Source organism: Lissotriton helveticus, chromosome 5_1 (genome assembly GCF_964261635.1).
Source record: "Lissotriton helveticus chromosome 5_1, aLisHel1.1, whole genome shotgun sequence".
Classification (NCBI taxonomy): Eukaryota; Metazoa; Chordata; class Amphibia; order Caudata; family Salamandridae; genus Lissotriton; species Lissotriton helveticus.
Genome location: NC_136065.1, coordinates 926,789,386 through 926,811,877, shown reverse-complemented (window position 1 = coordinate 926,811,877; position 22,492 = coordinate 926,789,386).

Here is a 22,492-nt window from a genome sequence, read left to right as displayed (position 1 = left end):
ATTGGGCATGGGTACACTCACAGTGAACCCCAAGCCCTCATGAAACTTACTACTACACCTTCACCAGGCTGTCTCGGCAGTAGTTACGTTTTAGTGCAGAGATTCATGACTCCAGCCTTAATCCCTGTGAGGAGGTCTACTGTCCTGTTGTGTAGTTCCTACAAATCTATATAGGATCTGCATGTTTAGACAACAGAAACTGAGGGATTGGTGTCCAGACTGATTCCAGACACCCCCAAAGGATACGTTAGCCTTTAGACCAGCTAGCTCACAGTGCCACCATAAACCCCCTAACCTTACCAAGGAGCGAATAGTGTCTGGCAACTATCGAACATGACAACACTTGATCTTTCAGGGATTGTGGAAACAGAACAGCACTTTTTCGCTCAGTCAAACATGCACACTTAGTCTTAGAAAGAAATACAGAATAAACAATGGGGACGTTTTCAATAAGCATTTATTGAACCAGCGTAATTTCAGTATAAAACCTGTTTGCTGCAACAATCATTATACAGAAACAGATGTATAAGCTTACACGCACCAACAGAGTAAATAAAAGGTAGAATTCTACCTTGGTGCTAAATCAGTGAATATCTGCAGGCATATAGATACATGGCAGTAATCAAGCGTACTCCTAAGATGCAAACTCTACCTAAGTGTACCTAGCATGTGTGTGGGTGTAAAGCCAAGAATCTCCTGGGAGAGAAAGAAGGACCCTGTCTTGGTCTCAAGTTGGACAGTCCGCAAGGGATATCAGACCACTGTGTGCTGGAGCTTCTGCATGCAGGGACCTCAGTGTCTTGTGTCAGTGTAAAGCTTCTCCTCTGTCTATCTAGTGTTGGTGTAGGTCTTTTATACCATAAAAATAGCCTTGGGGTTCCTTACACAATTGATATGTTGTGAGTACGATTATGCATATGAGCCATGAACAATACCTGCAACTATGCAAAGCAGTTCTTTCGCACTAGGATGAAGATGACCATGACTTTTACGCAGGGTATTTTCATGCTATAATGTACGTCATGTGCAGGGGACTTTTCTAAGAATCCTCATGCATACTAAATAAGGCTAGCTTTCAAGATACTGATCGACATTTATTCAGCACATAACTGGGTAAAAGGTCAGTGCTAGAACCGTTATGCAGAACAAGGTAGGACAAATGTAGGCAAAAAGTTGTGTAGCTACCTAGACCTAGATTGGGGTACATTGGGGTTCATAACAGCCCCCCTTGCAGATATTTGTCTAGTTCTGCTTGAATGTATGTAGTGGGATGTGATCTCTGGCATCTGTCTAGTATGCTTGTGTTGTGTGCTGCATTTTTTGGGTAGTTTTTATATATGACGTATATCTTTTTAAGTTACTCCAGCATGTTACTGATTTCGAAATATTTGTTAATACTCAACCATGTACAACTTTTGTTATTGTGCGGTGTATAGTTGATAAATGTACAGGAATTTATATAGCGCAAATCACCAAGCGGTTTCTAAGCGCTTGCTTAGGGAACCCGTCCTGGTATTCCCCTGTGAGATAACCCCGGCAGGGTATCCACAAGGTGAAAGCCAGGCATCCCGCCGCGAGGGGCCGTTGTGGAGATTAAGCAAGCTATTGCCCAGAGTCGCAGAGTGTGAACCCGTGAATCGAGTAGGCACCGGAGCGAGGATTGTCAAGTCCATGGACATTTTAGGACTCAAGACCCCGCTGAGCCGGGAATTGAACCCTGGTCCCGGGCTGACCTCTGCTTCCAGGTCTGCCTCCTCTAACCAGTGAGCCACACGTCTCCAGAAAAACAGACATAATTTGATGAAACAATCATCTGATCTACTAACATTTATAATATTGTAACTTTGTGGGTTTGTCAAAGTTTATAATTAATAACTTTTTCAGCCTAAACAAAGCTAACAGAGGTGCAACATTTCTACAATCCTAATTCAAACCTCAAATATATCCACGGTGTTCCGGAAGTAGTTGAAATTCTTCTCTTTATTGTTGCTTGGTCAATACGTATAAAAAAAGTCAGCCAACGCGTTTCATTCATGTCCATGTGGACTTCTTCAGGGCTGTAATGTGATAAAAGTGTACATATATATAAAATATTGACAAGACAGGGAACTGAACAACATTAAGAATATATGACAATCTATACATATAAACACGGTTCCTGTATCAACAGGAATACACAACAACATATAATGCTAAAAAAAACACACATATATGTTAAGTGCCTTTGTGTCAGTACAGGAGAAAGATAACACTTCTGGAGAAAAATAAGATGGTACGCCCAAACAACATGTCATCTACTGTTGTTGTATATTACACATTCTGTACATTTTAGATAAGCAAAGCCAAACAACATAAGTAGATAGTTTCCTCAAAGGTAAACACACAGCAATTGATATGTGTAATGGCGTAGAAAATTAAACACTTCAAGGTTAAAAGAGTTTTTATTGAACAGTTTAAAATGGATGTATGACGTTACAACGCATACTTTTACAACGCATACCTTTACAACGCAACATCCATTACAACACATTCCATTACAACTAATTTTTAAAAACTACCTTTACAACGCATTCCATTACAACGCATACTACCTTTACAACGCATACCATTACAACGCATAACATTATATTGCATGTATGACAAGTATTGGATAGTGTAGGGGAACAATTACTATTCTAACTCCAGGGGGGTGCAACAGCAGGGTAAGTGTTGGATAGTGTAGGGGTAAAAATTACTATTCTAACTCCAGGGGGTGCAACAGTAGAGTAAGTGTTGGATATTGTAGGGGTAAACATTACTATTCTAACTCCAGGGGGTGCAGGGGGTGCAACAGTAGGGTAAGTGTTAGATAGTATATGGGTACTATGCGTTGTGATGGTATGCGTTGTAATGGTATGCGTTGAATTGACTGCATTGTAATGGCATGCGTTGTAATGGTATGCGTTGTAGTGGTATGCGTTGTAGTGTCATGCTTTGTAATGGCATGCGATGTAATGGATGTTGCGTTGTAAAAGTTTCGTTGTAATGGTAGTGCCTTGTAAAAGTTGCGTTGTAAAGGTTGTTTCCCGTTTAAAACAACATCTAGTGAGAATAGCCCATTTTACTCAGTGTTACTATTTCAGTGTCTATGTCCCAAGTAATGCCAATTAATAGTGATGAGCAAAAGGTGGGAGGAATACCAGTCCCGCGAAAGGTAATAGAACGAGGCAAGAGTGAAGGAGAATGTGCAATTATCCTATAAAGTGGCAGGATACAAAGCATTTATAGTGGATACGTACCACAAGAAAAATAATAAATATCCGTCCTCATTTGGGAAAGAGAATTTTGTAGGTTTGTTCATATATGGACCCGTGAGAATATAGTGTGAACCCTCAAAAAGGTCTATCGGATGGAGATAAGGCGGGAAGACACGTACGTTTCATAAAGGGGTATGTACTGGGAGATAGGGGGATGTATACTTCAGAAAATACTGATAGTGCATACCCCATAGGCCCAATGCTTGGGGAGACAATCGTGAAAGTTCCAGAGTCCCCTCTTTGTTAATATTCATCTTGTAAACACTAAGTATCATTTAGCAACTTATCTCCATCAGATGGCCCTTTTTGTACATCAATGCCCATGGGACGCCCCTTTTACGCAGTGTTCTGTGTGAAAGGGGCAAATATTTAGAAGTCCATGAAAAGCTACGTAAAGTGGCTTTGCGTGGCCTTGTAAATATGCTGCTGCACATTGCGCCACCGGAGTGTCAAAAAAGTGATGTTCCGGCAGCGCAAAAGTGCTGCTTGGGCCTCGTAAATAAGCTCCTGCGATTCAAAACTGAGCTCTAATCTTCGAGTGATTCGTAGACCCTAGCAACCCTCTTTTGTGTGTTCCCGTGGTGGTCCCATACCTGTGTGGCTAACCCCTTGCTATCTTATGCATTATTCAGGGTGGTCTTTCATCATTCTTGGCCTCCAATGCTATCATGTATGTGTCCCATACTCCGTCTGGGCAGCAGGCTGGCATTTCATAATGTAACGTATAGGAGATGGGAGATAAGATATTTGCCTTGGCGAGCGAAATGTTGTGAACGCTCATTTCAAACCTCATTTGAGCTGCCTAAAGAAGTGATTTGGTTTCACAAACACTATTGTTAGCCTAATTCTTTACTTCATTCGGATTAATGATATTTATCATCTAGTCGACTAATAAATTACACAGAAACAGAAACTCAATTACTCTCTCTCTGTGTAAATATTAATTTTTTTTGCATGTTGGGTGCTTTTGTTGCACAAAATGCAAAGGTATAAGATTCCATATTTCACAGGGAACCTTGAAATATGTTAAATATTTCACATTTCCATGTAAATATGGATTTCAGTATCATAATGACAATTTCCAAATCACTCTGCAGAGTTTTAGCATTGTCAGGGTTACTGGGATTATGTGGCATGAAGGACCAAAATGATCCTCATGGTTCTCTAAATTAAGTAACAAAAAATGCAAGTTTTGCAGAACATTTTGGGGCACTATTATTTCATCCATTTTAGCAACAAACACATTTTTTTTAAATTTTCTTAATATGTGCCAAATATAGCCAAATACAGTGCATCTATAGTTATGCTGAAAATGAGGCAGCCACAGAATCACATACATTCTTTGGCCCTTGCTATTGTCCATTTTTTATCAGCAATTTACTCATGAAAAGTAAACAAAAGATAAACTCTCTAATTCCGACTACCCCAAAATAAACATGCAACATAACAGTACATACTGGCTAATATGTACTATGAGTTTATAAGGCCAACTTGGAGTTCTTGTAAGATTTACAAGCTTCTTAGTCTTCAGCCTCGTGGTTTATGATGTCGCCATAAGGCAGATACGGCAAAATGGTACCCTTTTACATAGTTACTAGTTACATATCATAGACAAATACATATCTATTGACTGTCGTTTACCATTTTATCTACTATGAAATTCTTGAGAGTAGCAGCCACGTTGTGAAAAGTAAAAAGATCATAAATGTAAAAGAACTGATTCATCTTCAGATAACACGAACCAAAACAGAGAACAAGAGTAAGTTGTGGCAATGTCAAGCATTTTAGATGCAAGGAAAGTGAAAAATGTACCTCACTGTTTGTTGGGAAACCTCTCAAGTGGCACTGGTGAAAGGACCAATATGCACCTAATTTACTAACTGCACCATTATCGGTAATTTCATGGGAGGTAATTAATCTAGCACCAAGAAAATGCCCAATTTGTGAAAAGGAAGGAACCTTGAAATCTGTGGTGAAAGTGAGTTACTGACCGTTTCAACGTAAAAGCCATACAGAGTTTTAATTTAAAATTGGGAAGTCATGGTATTCTAGACCATAGACAGGCTGGTACTAACAAAAAATCCGTATTTGATAAGGTATCAGAATTAATTTCCAGCATGGCAACAAAAAGAGCCAGGCAGTAGTCCACCAGCAGGACTGCTCGTCCAAGAAACCCAACCCGTTTTGACAGTGTTTATGGGAAACTGCTGGTAAGAAAAGCCAATTTGGCCAGACGGGACCCTACAGCAACGATATTTCCAGAATTCGTCACTTCTATCAATCACTGCCTTATCAGCAAAAATAACCACAGACATCTTGCTAAGCCTCCACAATAAAAGGGACAATTACAAGTTGCTGCATTTTTCAAGTAATTCCCGCAGCGCTGACAACCTTCATAAAGCCGTCCATTTTTCAGCCTTTGTTCACGAATACAGAACGAACAGTGTTTATATCACCTGACAGGACCCAGTGTCAAGGGATCACCTGCTTCACATTGATTCCATCGCTACGTGAACTTGTTTCATATGATCTATGTCAGACTATATCCGACAGATTTTACCGTCATTCAAGACCTATTTACTGCTTATATCCAGACACGGTGTCTTCATTTTCACTAGACACTCGAGTATCTAATCAGCACTCGAAAAATACAGAACTCCTGATGAAGGCCACTCGCCGAAACGCGTAGGATTCAGATTCGGTTTTGTATTGGGCGACAAAAATCAATTGTTGACATATGCATCAGAGTGTATATAATATGCTATTGTAATCAGGTGCTTATTTATGTCTAGAATTTCTATGAATTATTGTTAAAAAAGAGTGTATAAATTGTCATATAAAAGAAAAAAACAATATAATATCTGTGAAAAAAAGAAAATTAAAAAGAAGTTTTTTATACAATTTATACAATTCACATACTATTGTGTTCTTTGATCTTTTGAGTAACAATATGTGATAAAATTCAGAAAACATACACATAACCCGGTGTTTAAGTCAGTTTTCATAAAAAAGGTAAGAAAAGCCAAGACATGCCTGGGGCCCATTACTGTTTGTGTGTGGGACGGTTCCGAAGGAGAGGAGGGTGGTGCTCCTACCAGCACACAATACTCCTGCTTCAAAGGCGGTCCCCAGTAATCCTTGGCTTGTGAGACGTACACAACGCTCCAATTTGGAACACTATACTTCTGCTTATGAGAGGGACAGTACTCTAAAATACTGAGTTCCTTTCTTTGTCTACAAGTAGTGAAGAATGTCCTAGTTTTCTTCAAAAGTACATATTTTCGAGAGTTTATAGGTTCCTTTTAAAGAAATCGTATTAAATCAGAGAGGCAGACATGGAGGTAGGTTCCAGTTATCCCTCAGTGAGAGTACTGTTTGTGATACCTGTATTTTCATTTGTAGTACGGAAAGGTTTTCCTCTAAGAATTGCTAGAGTTTCTTGTATGAGAACACAGAGATTTTTGTGTCTACAACACTTGAGAATTAGTTGTGAATGCATGGACAGAAAGCAGTGTCTTCACTCATGCTGTTCTATGACGGTCTTGTGTGGATACAACAAATGTCCTTAGGAACATCGTCACTCAATTCATTCTATGCAAGCACTGGCAAGGGGTAGTGTATATGCGGATGACTAGTTTCAGCAGGGACAAAGCAGATACACGACTTTCAGCATTATTTAATCTCACAAACATTCAGAAATGTATTGTTTTGCCTTCTGATTAGACATTGCATTTCTGAAGGGTTTGTTTTTGTTATTGATATTTCTGAAGCGTTTTAATGTGTATTTTTCAGTCTGACAGTGATTGTTTGTGTGCTGTTGTGCAGAATGTTCCAATGACAACCAGGACTGAGGAGCCTGTGATGTCACCATTGGAATGTTGGACCCGGTGCTGAGCTAGAGAGAATATTTGGGAGTTAGGAGTGGAGGCCTCATAAGAAAGAATGTATCCATCGCTATGAGGTAATATGAATTTTTATGCTCAATTGTGTCCCCTACTATGTACCCCAACGGCTCCATGTATGTGCTTAAAGTGCATGTAAGTTCCCTCCATAACCCGCTATGAAGACGCAAATACATTTGCGTCCAACATTAACATGTCCTCTTTCTGATCCGCCATGAATGGATCAATAATTCAGTTCCTAAGTGTGCCGGGCCACCGTCTTTACATGGTACATATTCATGTTTTCATGGCTCTGGCGAAGGCCCTGATTTCTGCCATCGAGCCTTTTCCTGACTTCTGCCTCTAAAAACTGCAGCGAGGACCTGCATCTGCATCCCTGAACTTTGACTTACTCCCTGCGCGGCAAGTGGTGCCCGGCTCTGTCTGACTGCCTGCCAAAACTGTATTCAGCCTTCAAGTTATCTGCTCCGCTCCTCGAAAATACATTCCTGTCTAGTAGTTTAGGTAAACATTCCCCCAGCTGCAGAGTAAAGGGCCCGGTTTTTCTGTCTCCATGTACGTAATTCATAGCTCCTGTTGCCATGGTAGGCCCATGACCCTCGCATTACACGTAGACACACATACACGCATTAGCAGTCAGTATAGAATAGCCTCTGCCCGAGAGACCTTTTCTTTTAAGATAATACAGTTCTCCAAACACAAGATACCAGATATGATTTAGGAACAAGTTGATCTGACCCACCAGACTTCTGTCTCTAATCCTAGCGTTAAATGTCAAGTCCCCTTCACCCTCCAGTTCCACGTCAGTCACACGTCATGCTGCTGCGTGCGCATCTCTGCCATATATTTCTGCTGACACTGCAGGATTCTTCTAGGGATCCACCCACTTGCGTCACTTCTATGATTGAAATGCTGAAATATTTCTTCTTCTATGTGACGTTTCTGGCACCCACCTCCGTGTTCACCCTTGTGCACGCCTTCTGATTACATATTGTTACGCACATGTTTCTTATCTTGTTTTCTTTCAGCCGTTACGCCTTCTGAACCCATCACCACTGTAATGATATTATATATACTGTGTGCTGTTAATAAATCATTGTACATGTCCATGATTCCCTTCCTGAACCCTCGTGGTGATGGATCATGCTACCTGGTTCGAACCAATTCCATTTTATGGAATAAAACCCCTTAAAACTCAGACGCCACGGACTCTGTGTCTCTTATTTTGATTGAGCTATTTTAATGAACTTTACCGCATAGAAATTAGATACCAGGTAATTGAATTTACCACAGTGAATGGCACCCCAGATGGGACACTCCCCCACCTTACGCGCCGGCGGTGCGTTGCAGCCCTAGTCCCCTGCCACAGCCGGACGGACACTCATGCGCATCCACAGGATTTCCTGTATCTCCCTCAGGCCAACGGAGGTGACTGAGACTGCAATTGATACCCAGACGAGGCGGTGAGGAGTGCGGAGGATCCCGACCCGAGTCCAGCCGAGAGTGCAAGGTCCGAGGTGTCTTGAGGCCCACCAGTTCCGAAGTACCTACGTCACGAGTCGAGTCCAGTCCAGTCCAGTGTCGAGTTTTCCGAGGCCTTCTGTTCCGTGCTTCCCGGTGAGTACCTTTGCTGGGGACGCATCTAGACGGGTGCATTAGTTTGCCCCGGTCGAGACGGGTTTTGGGTACATAGACCCGGTCTGCACTGTTTAGCAGTGTATCTGTGCTGTTTAGCAGTACATCAAGTAAATGTTACTAGTTAATATATGGTTTTAATGTCGTGGTATGAGTGATTGTTTGATCTGCATTACTGTGTATATTGTATTTATGGTGTTCGAATTCGAGTAAGTATCAAGTATCAAGGTTCAAAAATGCCGCTGTTCAGTAAGTTACGACAGATAGGAACTAGAAAGGGGATTCTAGAAGAAGCAGTGCCTGTTCCACCTAGGGACACACCAGGGCACTTTATGTACCACAAGCATGGCTTAGGTGCCATACTGTACTTAGACTTGTGGGTCGATTATACCAAACACTTAGAAGAGCAATATAGATGGCCTGTTTCAGGAACATGGGATGCCGAGTGCATCATGAGAGTAGAGGAAGCAGTATTGAAAAAGAAAGCCCGACAGTCACAGAAAGACGCCATAGAATTATGGCGTAAAGAATCACATAGACGCACAGAAAAAGAATTTAGAAAAGCAGAGAAACATAGAGAAGATTCAGAGAAGACTCGAGAAAACGAATTAGTCAAGGAAGGTATACGAGTTCGAACAGAACAAGTAGACCGACAACTGAGTACTCTTAATAAAGGCATGTATCCAGTTCGGGCCGAGGGCCTGCCCAAGGCGACCCCAGAAGTACCAAAGAATCTGCCCCTTCCATTGGTTCCGACTAAATTACGTCACAAGACCGCAGCAGAGATTTTTCTTTCTTCCTATTTGGATGATGCAGCTCCAGCTTATACTCATGCACCTGCCCATGTACCCGTCCCACATGTACCTGCACCCCATAATCAGCAGCCCCCGGGTCCGCAACAGCAGGTCCTCCCACCTAACCCTCCTGTTCCGAATCTTGCACCCCCTATACATTCTCTTAATCCTTTAGGGATGGGCCTAGTTCAGGTCCCAACGCAGCCAGGTTATGGTCAAGCCTCCGGCTCAGGAGGCGCATCCGGAGGTTTTCGAACCCCGCCGCAGTTACATCGAGTGACAATGAGAGATTTCGCAATGGCGCGGACACCTAAAGGTGCCGCAGCAGAACAGCTCAGACAACAGCTTACAGATTGTAGATACGACACTGTGCCTGGTATGTCAGGACCCATGTTGTTAGCGTCCTTACGCTTAAGACGAGTTACAGATTATCTGATAATGTTACCAGAAATGCCAGAACATCTAGACAAAATGTATCACTTTATTAGAACAGGAGAAAGACCCGAGAGTGTTGGTGACGCCATGTCACGTCAGAAAATTGAGAACAAAGGTTTAATTATGCGATTTTTGGTTAATTGTTTGATAAGAGAACAAGATCAGGCAGGATTTCCACAAAGTGAGATGGATAAATTGAACAGATGGAGTCAGAACATGGCTGAGGGTAAACATGATAGAGAGAAAAGTATACATGCTATGGTTAGAAAGGTCCGTAAAGAAATCATAGATATACATGCTCGTCGAGAAACTGAGGAGCCACTCGAATCAGACGATCTAGCCTCCTCCCAGGAGGAGGATGAATCAGAGAAAACAGTAGAAACATCGCAGCATATAAGTCAAGACACGATAGCCTATGTAGGTAAGGGTAGATCCTTTGATAAAACGTTACGCCCAGAAAGCAAGCGACTGTTTCACTCTGCTATGTCAAATCCGAAAACGCCTGAACATCTATTTCAGGCTGCCGATAAAGTACTACAACATCGGATGGGGTACCACGTACTCAATTCTATGGATGAACAAGAATTAGCCAGGTCAGCAGTGCAATGGGCTGACAATTCTAGTATGTATAATGATGACACAGTAGCACAAACCTTTTTGAATCTGTCCCCAGACGAACAGCGACTGGCTGGTATATACATGATACAACACCTTCTTTTATTGTATAAATGCCAACGTTCTGATCCAGGTCCCTTATCTGATGTACTAATAGAACTACTCATGAATAAATGGAGAGGTCTAGGTACCGATCTAATTAAAGTAATTCTAGAACAGCGACACAGATATAGTGCTTTCTTGAACCCACAGTTTGTTTCAGCCCCACCCCCAGAAAGGAAAATGTTTTACTTCGACCGACAGAATCCCTTACGAGAAGTACATCCAGTCCAGAATGCCGATGACACCCTTAGACGTGTTTTCGTGTACACACCGTTATCTAAAATGGAATTATTAGAAATGAAGAAAATAGTGCCTAGTCATGATAAAGATCCAACAGGTTTTCACCGTGAAATAAAAGACATGTTACTTATGGGAGACTATACCTATCCCGACATTATGAAAATATTGAAAGTATTACTGCCTGCCGGTATTTACGAGAAACTCAAAGAAAAAGACTGGGAGGTAGGAGAGCAAAAGATTGATTGGGCTGCATTAGAGAATGAAGAAACGGCTCAAACCCCAGGTCTAGGGCTTGGGGACAAAACTAAAGCATTACCAGGATTGTTAGTACAGGTTCTGCCAAGATTATTGTCTACTAAAAAGGAAGACTGGGGTGCAATCTCAGCCTGCAAACAGAAACCCGATGAAGACACAAGTGATTTTTATTCTAGGTTTGAGAAATGTTTTATTATTAATAGTGGCCTGAAACCGAGTAGCGAGTCATACCCACATCTTTTTGTAATGAAACTAGTTGAGAATTCCTTGCCTCAAGTTAAGAATCGTGTATTAAAAGTCGAGAGCACATGGCAAGCAAACACGCCTTCCCAGATGTTACAAATGTTACAGTACCACCAGAACAGAGTTAGGGAAGAACATGATCATGAACAAAGACGTATGAAAGACACAAAAATGAAAATGTTAGTTGCTCAGTCAGTTCCAGCTGACAGTCAGAAAAACGGCATGACACAGTCCAATAAGTCAGCAGTTCCCGTTAAAGGGACTTGCAACTACTGCAAACAGCCAGGCCATTATATAAATGAATGCACTGTTTTAAAATACAATATAGCAACAGGCAAAACTAAGGAGAGACCGCGTCCTCCTAGACAGGATCAGGTCCACCAACACGCACCCCAGAATGTACAGCCTATGCCTGCTCCACAACAGACAGTACAGACCGTAGCAGTACCCCAGCCACAGCCAATTGCCTCAACACAACATGCAACTCAGCAGATGTACCAGTATGCACAAACTGACTATCCCGAGTATCAGCGATACACATGAAACAGCCTAGAGAGGGAAGTTGGCTTGCCTCTCATTGAGATTCCTGTAGATCAAGAGGGTCCTTATGTACATAGCCAGGTATTAGGGAAAGATAGAAAGTTTTTGATTGATACAGGGGCAAGCAGAACAACGATAAGTCACGACGAGGTTCCAGGGGCACCCCTCTCAGGCTCACAGAATGTTTCCCTTGGTTTTTCAGGAAAACCTATTATTAATGAAGTATCAAAACCAGTTCCTCTAGCAGTTGGTCCGTTATCACAAACTACAGACTTATTGCTTACGAAATCATGTCCAGAAAACTTGTTAGGTATCAAGACACTGAAGGCTCTAGGAGCAGTCATATGTTGTTCTCCGGAAGGAGTTAGATTATTTTTACGTGACTTTAAAGGTCACTATGTGTTGAGAGATATTGATCCCAGGTTACAGAATGTTCCTGCACAGTTATGGGCACAAAGCCCAACTGATGTAGGTTGTATGCACATTACACCATATCGAGTTACACTCAAGCCAGGAGTTGTCTTACCCCGAATTCGCCAATACAAGTTACCACCAGATGCTGTAGTGGCTTTACTGAAAATCATTGACGAGCTCATTGCCCAAGGAGTGGTTGTAGAGACCGACTCCAATATCTGCAATTCCCCTATCATTCCGATTCTTAAACGCACTGATCCAAGCGCACCACCAGTTTATCGATTAGTGATCGATTTGCGCGAATTGAATAAATGCATTGTGCCACAGTATCCTGTGGTCCCAGACATATCGTCTTTATTGACTGCAATTGATTCTGAAGCCACGTTCTTTACTGTAATTGATCTGAAGAACGCCTTCTTTAGTGTCCCCATTGATCCGGACAGCCAATACCTTTTCGGATTCTGTTTAAATGGTCGAAGTTTTAAATTCGCACGCGCACCTCAAGGATTCACAGAAAGCCCCAGCATCTATAGCCAAGCATTGAAAAGACAGCTTGACAGTATCCACATGCCTGACAACACTACCCTACTCCAGTACGTCGATGATCTGTTGATCACCGCTCGAAGTGAACACGAATGTGAACATGCCTCACTGACAGTCTTACATTCTCTGGCTGACAAGGGACACAAGGTGTCCCCTTCGAAGTTGCAATTCTGTGTTCAGCAAGTGGTTTACCTTGGGCACTTGCTGTCCAAATGGGGGAGACAGCTAACACCCGACCGTATCCAGTTAATTGTAAATATGTCACAGCCCAGAACACAAAAGGAGGTGCGAGCCTTTATAGGCCTCACTTCTTATTGCAGACAATGGATCCCTCAGTATGCATTCCTAGCCAAGCCACTTATACAGTTGACAACACAGGAGGCAGCGTCATCGACTGTCCTCCCTTGGACTCAGGAACATACACAGGCTTTTGACGAATTAAAGAAAGCTTTATGTCAAGCACCAGTCTTAGCGACACCAAGTTACAGCAAACCTTTTACACTTTTTGTCACAGAACGTGAAGGTACTGCATTATCAGTCCTCACTCAAGACCAAGCAGGGTCACACAAACCGTGTGCCTATTTCTCCAGCACATTAGATCCAGTAGCCCAGGCTTTGCCTGCGTGCCTGAAATCAGTAGCAGCAACAGCTCTAGCAATCAGACAAAGTGATTCTATAGTGTTAGGACACCAATTGACAGTACAAGTTCCACATTCCGTGGAAGTTCTTTTAAACCGTACACAAACTCAACACTTGACTATAGCACGACTAACAGGTTATGAATTGACATTATTTCAGCCACACATAGAAATCAGACGCTGTAACACATTGAATCCAGCTACACTTTTGCCATTAAATATGACAGACCCTTTGGCACATGACTGTGTCGAAGTCATTACCATCATGACGAAACCCAGACAAGACTTGACAGATACCGCATTACCAGATCCAGACCTGACACTTTATGTGGATGGTTCATGTATGAGAACAAGCACAGGAGAGTTAGTGGCTGCGTATGCAGTAACAACAGAAACTGATGTCATAGAAACACATCGTATTGACACCCTGTCAGCCCAAGCGGCAGAGCTCATTGCTCTGACCCAAGCTTGTACTCTAGCTAAGAACAAGAAAGTTAACATATACACAGATTCCCGTTATGCATTCGGAGTTGTACACGACTTCGGAGTCCTCTGGCAAGAACGAGGTTTTTTAACTTCACACGGTGCCAAGATCCAGCACGGTCCCCTCATTCAAGCTCTGTTAGAAGCAATACATTTGCCTACAGCAATAGCCATCATGAAGTGTAAAGCACATATTAAAGTCACTGACAACATTTCCCAGGGCAACGACCTGGCAGACCGAACAGCCAAGCGCACAGCACAGACTCACACACCTGACTTGACAAAGACAATAGTCCCGACGCCAACTCATTGCATGACAGTTAGGGATCCCGCCCTAGATGTAATCGACATACAGACACATGCTACACCAGACGAAATCAGGAAATGGACTGAACTGGGAGGGATCCAGACAGAACAGGGATGGATGACGAAGGGAAAGGCCATATGGTTTCTCCCCGACTCTATGGTTCAGGTCATTATTACCACAGCACATAGTCCTGCACATTTAGGAGAGAAAGCCATGTTAGACAGTATTCAAAACCTTTGGTTCAATAAACATTTACGAGCAGCAGCAAAGCAGAAAGTGCGTACTTGCATGATCTGTTGTCAGTTCAACCCAGGTAAAGGCATTCCCGTAGAGCAAGGTGGATTTCACCCTCCCGATCACCCTTTTGAAGTCCTCCAGATGGATTATATCCAGATGGAACGTTGTCGAGGATTTAAATATGTCCTCGTAGTTGTCTGTGCACTTTCCCGTTGGACAGAAGCATATCCAGTCCCAGATTACACTGCTCCGACCACTGCCAAGCAGCTGGTACGTGAATTTTTCCCACGGTACGGTTTGCCCCGTGTCGTGTACTCAGATAACGGTCAGCCATTCTCGTCCGAGTTAATGAAACAGGTATCACTCCTGCTCGGCTATCAATGGAAGTTTCACTGTGTCCGACATCCCGAGGCAGCAGGTCTCGTGGAACGTCACAATCAGACTCTGAAAATTCGTCTCGCCAAGATTTGCAAAGAAAAGGGCGTAGACTGGATAGTTGCATTACCCGTTGCCCTCTTCTACATGAGGATGGTAGCGCATTCGAGAACAGGGCTATCCCCGTATGAGGTGGTCTTTGGCAGGCCACCGAATATGTGGGGGACTCCTCTGCCTAGAAAAATCACAGATGTTGACTGTAATATGCTGACAGATTACCTTGCCTCCTTGATGTCTGCACTACAATCATGTCGTTCACAGGTTGCTGCAGCCTTTCCCGACAACACCGATGTAAAGCCACATGGGATTTTTCCGGGGAATCATGTCCTCGTCAGGAACTTTGATCGGAGGAGTCCGCTGGAGCCCCGTTGGCAGGAGCCGAAACTTGTCCTGCTAACCACGAGGACTGCAATCAAGGTCGAGGGCCGCAAAGGGTGGCTCCACTCCAGCCACGTCAAGATATTTCATGGACTGCTTCCAGTTACAGACTCTCAGCCCTCCCCCTCTAAGGACTGCCCAGATTTCAGTGACTCTAAACTTCCCCTGATAGAGAAAACTCCGTCCGAGGAGTATAAATCCAAACTGAGGTCTAGCAAGTCAGACAGTTTAATTGTTTAAGTCCTCCCCTAGGTGAATCGGTTAGACCTGATTCTGACATGTTCCCGCTAGACCCCGATAGAGAGAGAGATAGACAGAAACAGCTCAAGAAACGTGAATATTGTGAATCTCTCCGCAGTCACTGCATAATGACATTATTGATTATGTTTTTTCTGAGTCTTATGATTATTGCTGCAAGTATACTGTTAAACTTGTATTACCCTATTTTCAAGCATACACATTCTTCTTCAAATGTCACTACCGAGCACACTTTCAGTGAATTACCCCCGCATGAATTGTCATACAGACTTGCGCTGCGCAACAATACATTCATTAGTATGTTACAACATTCCCATCAGGCCAGCAATGCTACCAATTGTTGGATATGTGGCCGACTCCCCCCCTATCAGAGATACAAGGGAGTTCTGCCCCTCTTTCCATACCCGTTCACACACAATGGTTCCTGTGGTGCATGGTTTAGTTTAATAAATTCCTTAGATTCTGATTCCGTAGTTTACCAAGGCAATTGGGTATGGGGAAATCTGAACACTGTTCTGCACAAAGTATGTTTCCCTGACAAGGAGGGTCTTCCCAAAAGGACAGGGACCGATCTAGAAAACGAAGTATATGGATTAGGTAATTTTACACTTAACCTCATGATTCTGAATGTCGAGTCCGAAACCAAGTCAGACTTACCCTCTATGTCAGTATTACCTGTTAAAGGTGAATTATGTGTCAGAAAGAATGGTTCAGTACACCTAGGTCATAGCGAATGTACCACTGTAGTCAAATTCAGTGATAAAGGCAAGTCTACATTCAAAGCTTCCCGTCATTCCTATTTTGTTTGTGGCCATACAGCATACATACGTTTACCCCTAGATTGGGATGGTACTTGTTACATTGCATTCCTTCTGCCACCTGTTTTTCTAGCCCCACCTGACTATCATAGGAACTCCCACCTAGTACATACTAGACACAAGAGAGAACTCCCGATTGTCGATTATACTGAAACTACATGGGAGCAATATACAGATTTCAATAAAGGTTTCTTTCCCTACTTAGGTACTGTCTCGAATAGTAAACTGATACGTAGATTGACCAGAACCCTTGAAGCAGTAGTGAATGAAACTACTTCCGCCCTAGGCAATTTAACAGAGGAACAGTCTGCTATGAGACTTGTTGTCCTTCAAAATCGTCTTGTTCTTGACGTCATCTTGGCCGATAGGGGCGGAGCTTGTAGAGTCATCGGATCGAGTTGCTGTATTTTCATTCCACAAAACGCACCTTCAGTATATAAAGCCATTACCCGTCTTCACCAAATTGCTAGTCAGATACACCAGAATCCAGGCACCTGGACTTGGTCCGGTTGGTTCTGGAGCGTGTTATCCACCTGGGGATGGAAAGTCCTATCCTTCCTAGGGATAGCCCTTCTCATAGTATTCAGTTGTTGCCTATGTCTACAATGTGGGCCGACGATATGCGGTTTGTGCGCCACATCATGTATTCCCCATTCAAGTTCAAGTTCAAATTCCCGTCAGAAAAAGGAAGAGCAAATGATGTTAGATGAACACATAGATGGATTAATGAAGATTGATATATCATGAAGGGTCCGTAGGGGACAAGGAGGGAATGAGGTAATATGAATTTTTATGCTCAATTGTGTCCCCTACTATGTACCCCAACGGCTCCATGTATGTGCTTAAAGTGCATGTAAGTTCCCTCCATAACCCGCTATGAAGACGCAAATACATTTGCGTCCAACATTAACATGTCCTCTTTCTGATCCGCCATGAATGGATCAATAATTCAGTTCCTAAGTGTGCCGGGCCACCGTCTTTACATGGTACATATTCATGTTTTCATGGCTCTGGCGAAGGCCCTGATTTCTGCCATCGAGCCTTTTCCTGACTTCTGCCTCTAAAAACTGCAGCGAGGACCTGCATCTGCATCCCTGAACTTTGACTTACTCCCTGCGCGGCAAGTGGTGCCCGGCTCTGTCTGACTGCCTGCCAAAACTGTATTCAGCCTTCAAGTTATCTGCTCCGCTCCTCGAAAATACATTCCTGTCTAGTAGTTTAGGTAAACATTCCCCCAGCTGCAGAGTAAAGGGCCCGGTTTTTCTGTCTCCATGTACGTAATTCATAGCTCCTGTTGCCATGGTAGGCCCATGACCCTCGCATTACACGTAGACACACATACACGCATTAGCAGTCAGTATAGAATAGCCTCTGCCCGAGAGACCTTTTCTTTTAAGATAATACAGTTCTCCAAACACAAGATACCAGATATGATTTAGGAACAAGTTGATCTGACCCACCAGACTTCTGTCTCTAATCCTAGCGTTAAATGTCAAGTCCCCTTCACCCTCCAGTTCCACGTCAGTCACACGTCATGCTGCTGCGTGCGCATCTCTGCCATATATTTCTGCTGACACTGCAGGATTCTTCTAGGGATCCACCCACTTGCGTCACTTCTATGATTGAAATGCTGAAATATTTCTTCTTCTATGTGACGTTTCTGGCACCCACCTCCGTGTTCACCCTTGTGCACGCCTTCTGATTACATATTGTTACGCACATGTTTCTTATCTTGTTTTCTTTCAGCCGTTACGCCTTCTGAACCCATCACCACTGTAATGATATTATATATACTGTGTGCTGTTAATAAATCATTGTACATGTCCATGATTCCCTTCCTGAACCCTCGTGGTGATGGATCATGCTACCTGGTTCGAACCAATTCCATTTTATGGAATAAAACCCCTTAAAACTCAGACGCCACGGACTCTGTGTCTCTTATTTTGATTGAGCTATTTTAATGAACTTTACCGCATAGAAATTAGATACCAGGTAATTTAATTTACCACAGCTAGAGAAGGGTTGGAGGCCTGGTGCAAGTCGATCTGGGATAACTTGTAGTTAATGAGTTACCTGAGGCCTCTCTCACATGTTCATGAAGATGCAAGTTGTTTTTAATGGCAAAGCCTCCTTGAATGAATAAAGTTCCTGGTTGAGAGATGGGCCCTGGGGTAACTAGAACCTCAGGTAACTGCCAGAGCGCTACAGTTTAGTAGCACTGAGGTACCAGGGTAGCTGTTTTTTTGGTCTCTTGTCCACCTAAAATTTCAGAGAACTATAAGATGGGATTCATAGAAAGTAAAGTGTGAGTGTGACTGTTGAAATCAGATATGAAGGCCGAAATGTGTGAACACGGGTCGTCAATGCCTGCGTGGAATTTATAAAATCGACCTATGTACACATAGTTAGGTTAAAAAAATTCTGACTTGTAGTGGATAGCAATGTGACCTACTTCATCAATATTCATGAGGTAGTTCACAAACTGGGACTAACTACGATTGGAAGCCATCACTGGGATGGTGCCTGCTGGGATCAGAATATCACCATGTCTGTGATCGCTTTTTAAATAAAATGTGTTCTCTTAAATACATCCTGTTTTACATTTAATGTATTTTATTTAAAAAGTTTGAAACTTTTAAAAAGTTTGCTTAAAGAGTAAATGTTGGTCTTTTGTAACCACTGCCCACTCCCCCAAAAACTTTTATGTTTACATTCGTCAAGGGGAAGTGGTCCCCAGGGGACTCCTTACCTTTTCCAAATGGATTACCATCCCATATTGATAGTCCCTATAATGTCAAGGTTTTGAGAATGGTTTTCTGTCACAAAGCATTGCTGCATACCGCAATGAATTTCTCTTCAGAAGGGATGGCGTTAAATACCCTTTCAAAATATTGAATTGTTATCCCCTTCGAAACCCAATTTGTGATTCAGTAACCTGTTACCAAATGGCAAAATGGGATTTGGACATTGCAAAAGGCATCTTGTGGTCACAAACTTTGACCCGAAATGGCTGTTTTATAGAAGGTAACACCATAAGAAGTAGAAGAAATACAAAGCGGGGAATCATAACAAAGTCTACCTGTTACACATATTTACAGCATCGAGTCGCTGCATTCACAGGGATAATGTTCAGTTGAAGTCAAATAGCATTTTCTCACCAAAACCAGGCCATGAAAAAAATATACGTGCAAAAAATACTCAAACAGAGTTCTAATCATAGTAGTGCTGTCCAACTATTTTGGAATACCATGACGGAAACTCTCTCAAATGTAGACCCACATGGTCATTCTGGGATTGGTCCTGGCATGACATCGAATAGCAATACATATTGTGGTGGCTACGGCGCCAGAACCCGAACTTTGGCAACTGATCTTTTCAAATGGGAGATTGCAGACGAAAAAAATATAAAACACACTCATAGTTATGAGAAAGCGGCTGAATATCTGGTCTGTGGCGGGGCATGATTACTAGGCTACCAGAGACAGCTAGTTACTCTCCTGAGGTAAACCAGAGTGCTACACCTTGCTACCTCTTGGAGGATACTCGGAAGCCACCAGTAGAAGGCTGTGAGCAAGGCACATTGTATGTACGGAAATGGGTATGGGGAGGTGGGAGTTTCATGGCTGTCTGAATGATTGTCAGAAAACTCAATAAAAATATATACTAATAAGTATTTTGGGATGTCACCTTCAACCTAGGTTATGTTTGACCTACTATAAAGCACAAGGATAGAGAGAAAGAAAGAGAGATATTTAATTTGTGTCAAGCAGTGGCATGACAAGTAAACATTCAGTGGCCTGGTAAAGTTAATTAAACAAAAGAATAATGTGAAGCATCTCCAAACATAGAAAGTGAAGAGTTCGTTATTAATTATGACACCACTGTGCACCTTTTATTGAGCCAATGGGGTTTCACTGTAGATCCTTAGAGGAATGTTATTAATTAAGCAAAGGGAAGGCACTCTACAAAAGTAATATTTGAGCAGTGATCCTTGGTAAACACAAGTGGTTCATTACCTTTGACATCTGTGTATGAATAAATAGAGTTTCCAGAGAGTTAAGATCGACTTACCTTCAGACACATTTCTGAGAGTGAGACCTCACCTTTTGTTTCTGCACAAAACAGCTCAAATGAGTCAAATGTGAGGGATTCTCTTAATTTTCCCTATTAACTTTATAAATAGGAAAGGCTACTGTAGATCTCTGTAGCAGTTAGGGAATAAAGGAAAGGAAGAGCTGCATCTCTGCCCACCATGGTCTGAACCATCACATGTTCTGCAATCCGGTAAAATTAAGGGCAGTTGTTTCTACCCATCCATTGCCAAACTAACTCTTTAACAGACTCTTCACCAAACCAATCCTCATTCTTCTTTGCCTCTCTCTGCCATGGGTCACCAGCCCCTGGAGACAATTTTCCATCTCTACTCCATCCTACTACCCTTTTACACATATCACACCCGCTCACTGATATGTGTAGTTCATGCATATTTCTTCTCTGCAGGCTCATCCTTCATTCTTGACTTAAAATGGAACCAAAGCTAAAGCTAATTTCCCAACTACCAGATATTGTGGCTCTGGCTATGACAACTAAACCTATGTGCACAACTTCATCAATTCCCAAACTCCTTCTTCATTTCACTGCAATAAGTAAGACATGAATTGAGCCTTCGGCTCGGCTACTCCTGCTCCGGCACCACAGGAATGCACTTTTCGCCCACTTCTTGTGCACTGCTGGCAGCTTAAAAAATCCATTCAATTCAAATGAGAGGTACTCTCCCATTCCCTTTCTACCTGGAATAGCTCCTTAGATATGAGGCCTTGCCTCATTCAATGGTCACATAGGAGTAGTCTCCCACAACTAAGGCAGTATTAGAATATGTTTTACACACCTGCCATTACCTGTTCCCACCTCAGCAGCTGCCAACAAAATACCCTATTTGCTCAACTACTCTCTTTTCTCTTTCTGAGAAATACTCGCCCCCCCTTTACTCTCTCTTGAATGAGACAGCTTGTACTCATCCACATTTCATCTGGACTGAAACACTTGCTGTTCTTATAGTTTTTAAGATTATTGATGGGTTGACATGTTCATCATTTGCTTAGGAGGGTGCTAATAAGGACCTTGGGGGAAGAAACAGAGGGGGATGAACAAGAACAGGACAGGGAGGTGCACTGGTTTGTGGGTAAGACATAGACATTTACAAGAATGAAATGATTCGCTGTTGTCGCAGAAGGCAGGGGCGGACACATGTCACCAGTAGAACATACGTTTAGTTTATGTGATGGGATTTGAAGTAAAGTTGCTTAGGACATTGGAGATGTTCTGTGGGGATTCACAGGGCATTCCTCTTCCCAGTGCAGGCAGGCTGACCAAGAAACCAGTAGGACCAGGTTGAGGAATGGCAAAAGAATTTACGAGGAGGAAGGTGGGTGGGAGACCTGTCATAAAACTGGTAAGTTCAAGAAAATAGAAAATGAACTCAAGAAATGGGCAGGTGCAATAGAGTTAAATAGTGAGAGGATTAATTTTGTATGTGGTAGGAGAAGTTTTAGAGTATAAAAAATAATAATTTGACATTCAGGGGAGCGTATGATCGCATGGCAAAGAGAGTAAAGATATGTCATAGTGAGCTTTATTCTCAATAATAAAAGAACAGTTTGACAGCTTTGAAGTGTGTCCCTGTCAACTACATCGTGTCGACCTGTCACCATTAAAGTGTGTGCATCAATTATAAGGTGTGGGCCTATCACCTCTAAAGGGTTTCCCTGTCACCTACAAAGTGTCAGCTTTAGTGTCCCTGACAGCTTTTTAGTGTGTCCTTGTCACCTTCTAAGTGTGTCTCTGTCCTCTTTAAAGTGTGTCCCTGTTAAAGTGTGCCCTTAATATCTTTGTCGTGCCTCAGTGACCAGTATATGTTCCCCAAC